Consider the following 11,493-nt stretch of genomic DNA (forward strand, 5'->3'; position numbering starts at 1 on the left):
AGAAATGAAGAAAACCATAAGTGTGCATCAGGAAGAAGGTAGCGGTAGTCACAGGTTGGGAAGGAGGACAGTATTTCCAGGACAATATTTTTTGCATTAGAATTGCCAAAAGGAATGATGGCTATTATTGGTGTCTGAAAAAAACATGGTGTGAAGTTGACGCCAGGGAGATTCAGGAAGAAGGGTGAATTGTGGGAGGAAGATGACCACTGGCTAATTAGAGGTCACCAGGCTTCGTAGGGTCCTGCCCTTCCCTTCAGAAACTCTCCAGACCACAAGGGATAGCTCACCGGGTGAATCCCAGTGAGGTCAATGAGCCGCTGTTACGTTGAGTGGGTCTGTAAGGGGTAAAGTAGAACTCACTTGGGATCACAGGATGAGATAGTAATTGTGGTATTTGCTAAACTATACATCAAGCACTGTACTAAACGCTGGGATAGATACTAGGTAATCAGGTCCCACAAGGAGTTCACAATATAAGTAGGAGGGAGGCCAGTTATTGGCATCCCCGTTTTACTGAGGAAGGAACTGAGGCACAAAGAAATCAAGTGACTTGTTCAAGGCCACACAGCAGAGTCGAAATTAGAAACCACGTCCTCTGACTCCCGGGCCCGTGATCTTTCCGCTAGGCCACACTGCTTCTCTACGATATACACCTATGCCATTAGCCTCATGCTACTCATTCTTGAGTGAGCAAGGAAAGGTCTTTTAAAGTCACTGCTGGAGTTTTAGAAAGGTGAGCAAATTCAAGTAAAGCTCACAGGGGTAATGGCTACAAAAATTAGAATTCATTTAAGGTCACCTGCAGGGATCATATAGACTTAACTGAATTCGGAATTCTCAGGAGTCACTGCTGGAGTCATGGGGGTATAACAAGTATCTTTCGAGCACATGGGATGAATAAGAATAGTGGCGTTTGTTAAGCGCTTACTATGTGTCCAGCACTGTTACTAAGCACTGGGGTACATATGAGATAATCAAATTGGATATCGTCCCTGTCCCACATGGGGCTCCTCATCTCTCTCACACACCATGAATTTCTGACGGGACCATTCAAAGGCATTATGGGAAAATGGGGAAACAGATGGAGTTGTGAAGATTTCACAAGGGAGGATGAGCGTTCAGTGAACTTGGCTGAGGTCAAATGATGCATTTTCCTCACAGAGAAGTCTTCCCCTTGAGGTCGGCTTTTTCTGGGAGCAAAGGTGCTCTGTAGAGTTGACTGATAGGTTCCTGAGAGGAAAGCGTAGGAAACACACACGGGAAATGGGACCCTCCAAACCACCATGGCCACAGCACCCTGTTCAAAGATCTCGTCCGTGAACATATGAGAGAATTAATCCCATTTCTTCATTTAATGTCTCCTCTGGCATTGTTTGGTCTCATCTCTGCATGTGTCAGGATTCAGTCCAAAACCATTCACCAACACCATGATCACTCCCCTTCCTGGACTGACTCGATGTAACTGCAGGCCCAGAGTTAAATTTTCAATAAAAAAAACAAACGAATAGAATGTGAATCTTCACATGAATTTGATTCCAAAAATCTCTCCGGTCCTTGCTCTTCTCCCCTTTGTGACCTCAGTCTGAAAACTGGGCTTGAAATCAATTTTCATAAAGTGCACTAATTATTTTTTTCTCTATAATGTGCTTGGAATCAACATCTTCTGAGCATGACATGGAAATAATATGCAATTTAGGGTGGCCTCAAATTGGCTGTAAAAATCCATTAGCCTTATAATAAAATCTAATTCTCAACCTTTGTGTTATTTTATTTCTTTGGCATAACACATCACTTTAATTTTCTCCTCCACCCTGATCATCACGACCTCACCACGTTCACAGGGACTCTTGCATTTTTATTCGTGGATGGGTGACTTGCCAGGATGCTCTTTCAATTTGGGCCAGTTGTTGGATTCCCAGAACTTTTCTCCTCATTCTCTGACCCTGTTTCAGCTCATTTCTTCCTTGCATTCCCAGCTGAGGTTTCAAAATGGGATCATCTTGGCAAAGGACTGTAGACTCTCTGGTTACTCTGGGAACCACTTGAAATGAGCGTCATTATACGTTACAGCAGGGAAGCAGTGTGGTCAATTGGAAAGAGCATGGGCCTGGGAGTTAGAGGACCTGGGTTCCAAATCCGGCTCTGCCGATGGCTTGCTGTGCTGTGTGACCTTGGGCAAGACTCTTAATTCTTCCATGCCTCAGTTTTCCCAACTGTAAAATGGGGATTCAATACCTGTTCTCCCTGCTACTTCATTCATTCATTCAATCATATTTATTGAGTGCTTACTGAGTGCAGAGTAATGTGCTACGCTCTTGGGAGAGTACAATATAGTAATACACAGATACATTCCCTGCCCACACTGACCTTACAGTCTAGAGCGGGAGACAGACATTATTTAATTCATTCAATAGTATTTATTGAGCGCTTACTATGTGCAGAGCACTGTACTAAGCGCTTGGAATGTACAAATTGGCAACAGATAATAACAGATAAGATTATAATTATAACAGATTTGGTAGATTGGTTACAGATATGTACATAAATGTTGTGGGATTGAGGATGGGGTGAATAACAATGCATCCTCTAGACTGTAAATATCTTGTGAGAAACTCCGGTGCATTTTACCCTTCCATGTGCTTGGTACAGTGTTCTGCACACAGTATGTGCTCAATAAATACCATTGATGATTCGATTGCTTGATTGATTGATTTTGCCTCCTGGGAAAAACACATCTAATCCTTTGACAGGTTTGGATCCCTCTCCTTTATTTAGAGATTCCCAAGCTGGAGATTCCATCCCTGTGCATCTTCCAGAAATTTATAAGGCGGTATGATCTTCCTCGTGCCTAAGCAAGCAGCCTCGGGAAGCAATTTACATCGATGTACTGTCGTTCTGTATTAGCAACTCTAGACTGTAAGCTTGTATGGGCAGGGAATGGCACTGTTTATTGTTGTATTGTACTTTGCCAAGTGCTTAGTTCAGTGCTCTGTACACAGTAAGCGCTCAATAAATACAATCGAATGAATTTATGGATCTACCAGTGATTATCACTTCAACCCTAAACCGCCCCCTTTTCCCAGGCCAAATGATTAAAACGTTGATAGTATGCGTTTACCCTTAGCAAAACTTTAGAGCATCTACTATGTGTAGATCCCCGATCTGATTTTAATTACTATAATATTCATTCAACAGTGATGATGGTATTTGTTAAGCACTTACTATGTGTCAAGCACTATTCCAAGTGCTGGGGTAGACACAAGCTAATCAAGTTGGACACAATCCCCGTCCCACGTGTTGGCTCACACTGCTAATTCCCATTTTACAGATGAGGTAGCTGAGGCACAGAGAAGTAAAGTGACTTGTCTAAGGTCACACAGCTGACATGCGGCAGGGCCAGGATTAGAACCCAAGTCCTTCAGACTCCCTGGCCAGTGCTCTACTGACAAAGCCACGGGCTTGGGTGAGGCGGATAGCAGAAGAAGCTGATATCCCTTTCCTCTTTTACTGATGAGTCTTGTTTCCCTAAGCTGCCTTGAATGAATCTGTCAGTCAATCGATGGTATTTATTAAGCACTTATGTGCAAAGGACTGTATTAAACTCTCGGGAAATTAGAACACAATAAAGTTAGTAGACATAATCCTTGCCCACAAGGAGCTTAGAGTCTACAAGGTGAGATAGACATTAAATTACAGATAGTGGAAATGGTAGTAATAATTATGGTATTTGTTAAGTGCTCACTAAGAGTCAGTAACTATACTAAGTGCAGGGGTAGATACAAGTTTATCAGGTTGGACACAGTCTCTATCCTACATGGGGATCACAGTCTCACTGCCCATTTAAAGATGAGGTAACTGAGGCCCAGAGAAGGGAGTGACTTGCCCAAGGTCACACAGCAGACAGGGGGCAGAGCCAGAATTAGAACCCATGAGCTGATTTCCAGTTTCATGCTCTATCCACTGTGCCATGCTGCAGAGAGTAAGGATACAGTATCCAGTGCCTGGGCCAGTCTTCGAACTGGCTTTGCACCTTGACCATGATTTTCTCTGGCACAGTCAACGAGGCCGGGGCTCTGCTCACACCTGGACTTCACTAAACCCCGCTGGGCAGTCGGCCAGTAGCCCTGGTATGACCATGGGGGAAATCAGGTCTACGAAGGACGGCTCTCAGGTCACTGGGGCTCCCATGACCGAGCCATCATTAGCTGCCTCAGTCACAGGCTCCCAGCCCATTGTTGATCGCAGCTGCCAAGCAATTCCCCCGATAGCCCTGCAGTGAGGGCAGTCCAGCGTGGCCTAGTGGATAGAGCAGGGGCCTGGGAGTGAGGAAGACCTGGGTTCTCATCCTGACTCTGCCACTTTCCGTCTGTGTGACCTTGGGCAAGTCACTTTACTTCTCTGTGCCCCAGTGACCTCATCTGGTAAGATGGGGACTAAGACTAGGAGCCCAGCGCGGGACAGGGACTGTGGGTTGGACGCTTGTATCTACCCCAGAATTTAGTACATTGTCTGGTACACAGTAAGCACTTAAATACCACAATTATTACTATAATTATTAGTCCAAGCCAGGGACCAGGCCAGCGAAGGCCACTTCCTAGACTGCAAGCTCTTGGTGGGCAGGGAACACTTCTACCAACTCTGTTACACTATATTCTCCCAAGTGCTCTGTACAGTGCTCTGCATGCAGAGAATTAACGTGGTCTAGTGGAAAGAGCCCGGGCCTGGGAGTTCAGAGGACTTGGGTTCTAATCTCAGCTCTACTGCCTGCCTGCTCTGTGACCTTGGGCAAGTCAATTAACTTTTTTGTGCCTCAGTCTCCTCAGCTGTAAAAGGGAGATTCAATACCAGTTTTCCCTCCTACTTAGATTGGTAGCCCCATGCTGGAGACGTAGCATGGCTTATTGGAAAGAGCATGGGCATGGGAGTTAGAGGTCGTGGGTTCTAATCCCGGCTCTGCCACTTAAAAGCTGTGAGGGCGAGTCACTTTACTTCTCTGGGCCTCATTTACCTCATCTGTAAAATGGGGATTAAGACTGTGAGCCTCACGTGGGACAACCTGATTACCTTGTATCTACCCCAGTGCTTTGAATAGAACTTGGCACATACTAAGCGTTTAACAAATACCATCATTATTATTATTATTACGTGGCCCAGGGACTCTGTCTGACCTGATTATCTTGAACCTTCCCCTGTGCTTAGAACAGTGCTGGAGACATAGTAAGTGCTTAACAAATACCACCATTATTAGTAGTAGTAAGTGTTCAATAAATTTGATTGATCGGTTGATCGATAAGTGCTGCGGGGCTCTACTTATCCATCTGCCCTGTATTGCCACGATAACTAAACATCCTTCAATGGAGCATCAATAATATTCAATCTCCTTGGGGTTCGCTCAACCTTGCCTCAAAAGTCGACAAACACCGACTCCCCGAAGCCACCCGCACACTTTCCAGTTCAGTAGGGCCAGACCTCCCCTATACCGGCTGCAGTTCAAACAGCAGTAGAAGTGAAGGAGAACACAAGAGATGATTGATCTGGCGGCAAGACAGTGTAGACAGTCTTTTAACCTTACACCGGGTTCATAAATCCCATACCCTTTAGGCTCACGTAGATGGCGACTGGCTACACAAGGTCTTTTTTCCTGTGTGTGATAGCCATTCCTGCTCACAATCCAATATTTTCATGTATAAATGGCCTAGAGCATCTTTGAAAGATATTCCCTCTGACAGCCAATTTAACAATTAACAGGTTTTTTTTTTATTGTTTTTCAACCTTGGGGCTCAGCTACCGCTGGGCCGTTTCACAAAGAGGGCAGTGTGCCAAACACTAATCTGGTTGGCTGGAGGGCATTAATGTACAGCTGATTTCATTTGAGTGAACATCATTCTTCTGCTCTTATTTACAAACTGTCATGTGGCACTTGGGGTTGGTTAACCCCCGTCACTTCTCTGCTTTCAGTGTCTCTCTTCTCCAGGACACATTTGACCCTGCCGCCTGGATCACGTTTCTGAAACTTCAGTCTTCAAATGTCTCCCCATTTCTCAAAGATTCCTAATGTTAGGCTTCAAGGCTCTCCATCACCTTGCCCCTTCCTGCCTCTCCTCCCTTCTCTCTTTCTACCGCCCACGCCGCACGCTCCGCTCCTCTGCCGCCCACCTCCTCACCGTTCCTCGGTCTCGCCTATCGCGCCATTGACCCCTGGGCCACGTCCTCCCGCGGTCCCGGAACGCCCTCCCTCCTCACCTCCGACGATCTAATTCTCTTCCCCTCTTCAAATCCCTACTTAAAGCTCACCTCCTCTAAGAGGCCTTCCCAGACTGAGCTCCCCCGTTTTTCCCTCTGCTCCCTCTACCCCCCGCACCTCTCTGCAGCTAAACCTTCTCCCCCCTTTCCCCTCCTCCTCCCCTTCTCCCGTCCCACCTCCTCAGCACTGTACTTGTCCGCTCAACTGTATATATCTTCATCACCCTATTTATTTTGTTTAATGAGATGTACATCACCCTGATTCTATTTATTTGCCATTGTTTTTATGAGATGTTCTTCCCTTTGACTCTATTTATTGCCATTGTTCTTGTCTGCATGTCTCCCCCGATTAGACTGTAAGCCCGTCAAAGGGCAAAGACTGTCTCTGTTGCCAATTTGTACATTCCAAGTGCTTAGTACAGTGCCCTGCACATAGTAAGTGCTCAATAAATACTATTGAATGAATGAATATTGTCCATCCCCTCCCCATCAAATAGAATCTTGGGGCCACTAGCTTTAGGGAACTCACTCAGCTCTCTCCCCACTACTTTTCATCTCTCTTCTCCCATTACACGCCAGCTCGCATTCTTGGTTCCCTTCAAGCCAACTTACTCATTGTCCGTCACTGTCATCTCTTCCGCTGCCTTTTACTCACAACCTCCCATCTGCCTGAGACTCCCTCCCCCTTCCTAACCAGCAGACCACTGTTATCCCCATCTTCAAAGCCATTCTGAAGTCTCATCTCCTCACGAAGGGCTATCCTGATTAATCTCTCTTCTCCCTACCCTATATTCTACCCCTCAAAGCTTCCACTTCAGTACTTTTAAGTCAAATAAGTACTTGCATCCTCACCATCCCCACCCCTACAGCATTCATGGCCATAGCTTTAGTTCTATTAAATCCTCCTACCTATAATTTTATTCTTCCTCCTCCACTAGACTGTAAACTCCTTGAGAGCGGAGGTGTAGCATGGCCTAGTGGCAAGAGCCCGGGCTTGGGAGTCAGAGGTCGTGGGTTCTAATCCTAGTTCTGCCCCTTGTCTGCTGTGTGGCCTTCGGCTCGTCAGCTTCTCTGTGCCTCAGTTACCTCATCTATAAAATGGGGATTGAGACAGTGAGCCCCAGGTGGGACAACCTGATTACCTTGTATTTACCCCAATGCTTAGAACAGTGCTTGGCACATCGAAAGCGCTTAACAAATACCAGAATTTTTAGAGAAGCAATGTGGCCTAGTGGAAAGAGCCCAGGCTTGGGAGTCAGAGGTCGTGGCTTCTAATCCCGGCTCTGCTGATTGTTAGCTGTGTGACTACTTTGGGTAAGTCACTTAACTTCTCTGGGCCTCAGTTACCTCATCTGGAAAATGGGGATTAAGACTGTGACTCCCAAGTGGAACAACCTGATAACCATGTACCTATCCCAGCGCTTAGAACCATGCTTGGCAGATAGTAAGCGCTTACCAGCTTAACAAATACTATCATTATTATTCTAATTCTATTGTGCTCTCCCAAGGACTGAATACAGTGCACTTCACACAGTAGGCCATCAATAAACATGACTGCTCGCTTGCTTGCTTCATTCTGGATTGTTACAGACTGCACTATCATAAGGCTAGAAGTGGTCCCCCCATTTCGGCTGATCAATTGCAGAACTGCCCCTCAACCAAGTCAGGGCCTTGGAACCACAAGAATATTAACACACAGGGAAGTAGCACGGCACGATGGAAGGGGCACGGGCCCTTGGGTCAGAGGACCAGGGTTCTAATCCAAGCACTGATACCTATCTGCTGTGTGACCTTGGACAAGTCTCTTAACTTCTCTGTGCATCGGTTACCTCACCTGTACAATGGGGATTGAATCCTACTCCTTTGGAGTTGCTTTTAATGATACTTGTTAGGCACTTACTATGTGCCAGGCACTGTACTGATCACTGGGGTAGATACAAGTTCATCAGGTTGGACGCAGTCCAGGTCCCACTGAGGTTCACATTCTTAATTCTCATTTTACAGATGAGAAAACTGAGGCAGAGAGCAGTGAAGTGACTTGCCCAAGGTCACACAATAGACAAATGGAGAAACAGGGATTAGAACCCAGGTCCTCTGACTCCAGGGCCCCTGCTCTATACACTAGGCCATGTTGCTTCTCCTGGAAAGAGCATGGACTTGAAATGAGAAGTCATGGGTTCTGATCCCAGCTTTGCCACTTGTCAGCTGGGTGACTTTGAGCAAGTCACTTAATTCCCATTTTACAGATGAGGTCACTGAGGCACTGAGAAGTTAAGACTGTGAGCCCCACGTGGGACAACCTGATAACCCTGTATCTACCTCAGCGCTTAGAACAGTGCACACAGTAAGTGTTTAACAAGTACCATTATTATTAATACTATTATTCTTAGACTGTGAGTCCCCTGGGAGCCAGGGACTGTCCAACAACTGGACCGTCTTACATCTAACCAGAGCTTGGTACGAAGTAAGCGCTTAACAAATACCATAAAAAAAACAAGGTTCACTTATTCCCTAAGTCTATTTAATAATAATGATATTCATTAAGTGCTCCCTCTCTGTCAAAAACTAGCTAAGTACTAGGGTAAATACAAGATACTCAGAAAATGGACACAGTCTTCATCCCATATGGGGCTCACACACTAAATGATTTAAAAACCACCCTCCTTTAAACCAGTCTTCTCCCGTGTTAATTTATTTTAACTGCAGGCAGGATGCTTGTGAAAACCATGCACTGTCTCTTTTCAGGTGACTTTCTGTCCCTAAATACTCATAAACTCCTGGGAAGGATGATGTATCAGCCTTTCGTCTTGGAAATGCCATTCGGATCACCTCACGGGCTTCCCTGGAGCCTGTGACATTTGTAGAGACGTTGGAGATGTTGACAACCATCCTACCTCTCATTTCCTTTGGGTTGAAACTCGTTTCCACAGCTTCGGGGCATAACATACAGGGTCCGTGAATGTCCCCCTCTTCGTGTATCTTTCTCCAATATTCACCTGTTCCCGAATCAATCCGATCACATCTGAATACCCCTTCTCTCTTTCCTCTATTACGGTTGCTTGACAAGACGAGTAGAGCTCTGTCCAAATAGAAGGATCCACACCTCAGGTGTTTTAATGTGGGTGGCCTCCCCACTGACAGGCCGTTTGTTTGGATAATAATGAAGGTGTTTGTTAAGCGCTTACTATGTATGTTCCAAGCACTGGTCTAAGCGCTGGGGCAGATACAAAGTTATCAGGTTGTCCCACCTTGGGCTCACAGTCTTAATCCCCATTTTACAGATGAGGTAACTGAGGCCCAGAGAAGTGAAGTGACCGGTCCAAAGTCACACAGTTGACAAGTGGCAGAGCCAGGATTAGAACCCATGGCCTCCTGACTCCCAAGCCCGTGCACTTTCCACTAAGCCACGCTGCTTCTCACGGTGCCTTGGATGAGGCATCTTGATCAGAGAGCACAGGTTTGGAGTCAGAGGACCTGGGTTCTAATCCCAGATCTTCCAGTTGCCTGCTGTTCGATGTTGGGCAAGTCACTTCACTTCTCTGTGCCACAGTTTCTTCCATCTGTTGAATGGGGATTCGATACCAGTTCTCCCATTCCTCCTGTTGTGAGCTCCATGATGGACAGGGACTGTGACCAATCTGGTTAATTTATAGCCTCTCCAGCATTTCGTAGAATGCAAGGAACATAGTAAATGGAAAGAACCCGGTCATGGGAGTTAGAGGTTGTGGGTTCTAATCCCAGCTCTGCCACTTATAAGCTGTGTGACTTGGGGCAAGTCACTTAACTTTGCTGTGCCTCAGTTACCTCATCTGTAAAATGGGCATTAAGACTGTGAACCCCACATGGGACAGCCTCATTACCTTGTATCTACCCCAGCATTTAGAAGAGTGTTTGGTGCAAAGTAAGTGTTTAACAAATACCATCATTATCATTATTAAATGCTTAACAAATATGCAATTATAATTATCATTATTATTTTCAGTAAAGTGAAATCTTTCACTACCCCGTGGACCAGAGTTGAGCAGCCCTACTGGACTTTGCCAATCAATCCTATTTATTGAACTTTCACAGTGTCTAGAGCACTGTACTAAGCTCTAGGGATAGTGCAATACAGAAGAGTTAGCAGACACATTCCCCGCACCAAACAAGCTACTAGTCGAGAAGGGGAGGGAGACATTACTACAAATAAGTACATTATGGATACGGATGGACAGAACTGTTGTGGGACTGAGGGAGGGTTGAATAAAGGGTGAAAATCCAAGTGTAAGGGTGATGCAGAAGGGAGTGGGAAAAGAGGAAATGATGGCTTAGGCAGGGAAGGCCTCTTGGGGGAGATGTGACTTTGATAAGGTTTTGAGGGTGGAGAGAGTGGTTGACCGTCAGATATGAAAAGGGAGGGTGTTCCAGAACAGCGACCGGATGTGGGAAAGAGGTCAGCGTCGTGAGAGATGAGATCGAGGCATTTAGAGGAGGAGGTAGGAGGACGGAGCCCGGTGACCCAGGATGGGACCTTCTTGACTCCCCTAATTTAAGTCATCTAGCAAAGTTCCAGGAGACACTTCTCAAGGGCAAAGATCAACTTATTTACCATACTGTACTTTCCCAAGTACCTCTCTTAAGGTGGCACCTGGAGAGTTTCCAGGACTCTACCAGTCTCGACTATGGGAGGGAGAGTCAAGCCGAGGCCTACCTATTTCATTCCTAGCTTGGCCAGTGGCTACCGAGTGGAGGGCAATCGGCTACAAGTCAAAACTCACCTGTGCTGGGCAGCAGCGGCGTGGGAGAGAGTCCAGGGTGGATACCCAAGTTGGCTGCGCGGAAGGGGGCAATGGTAAACCACTTCTGGATTTTGACCAATAAAACTCTACGCACCACTTCCAGAATTATTGCAGCTGGAGGAGGGATCTTCTGGAAGAGATGTGTCCATGGCATCGCTATGGGTCAGAGACAACCTGACGGCATAAGGCAAGACTTTCCCAAGTGCTTAGGGCAGTGTTCCACACACAGTAAATGCTCAATAAATACGATGGATAAATTGACTGATTGGTTGAAATCCCATCCATTGCCATCATTAGTAATAAGGACTCCTTTGAGCCCACGATATACTAATAAGTGCTTTATTCTGGGTTTGACCGCGGAAAGGAATTTCTGAAGCACAATTACTAATACTAAGGAAAAGAAATCCTTTTTTCCTCTATGCCTTCCTGGCCGTGTCTTCCGAGATGAATATGCCAAAGTACATGAAAC

General features: G+C 45.9%; 1 long non-coding RNA gene across 1 annotated transcript; it reads right to left on the reverse strand.

The window, feature by feature from the left end:
* Window positions 1–1,019: 1,019 nt before the first annotated feature.
* Window positions 1,020–11,146, reverse strand: LOC114813333. The gene is made up of 3 exons (XR_003761054.1): window positions 11,004–11,146; window positions 9,141–9,325; window positions 1,020–1,465 (listed from the first exon to the last, which is right to left on the reverse strand). It is a non-coding gene; the product is annotated as an uncharacterized LOC114813333 (long non-coding RNA).
* Between the last annotated feature and the right edge of the window lie 347 nt (window positions 11,147–11,493).

Source organism: Ornithorhynchus anatinus, chromosome 1 (genome assembly GCF_004115215.2).
Source record: "Ornithorhynchus anatinus isolate Pmale09 chromosome 1, mOrnAna1.pri.v4, whole genome shotgun sequence".
In the NCBI taxonomy this organism is placed as follows: domain Eukaryota; kingdom Metazoa; phylum Chordata; class Mammalia; order Monotremata; family Ornithorhynchidae; genus Ornithorhynchus; species Ornithorhynchus anatinus.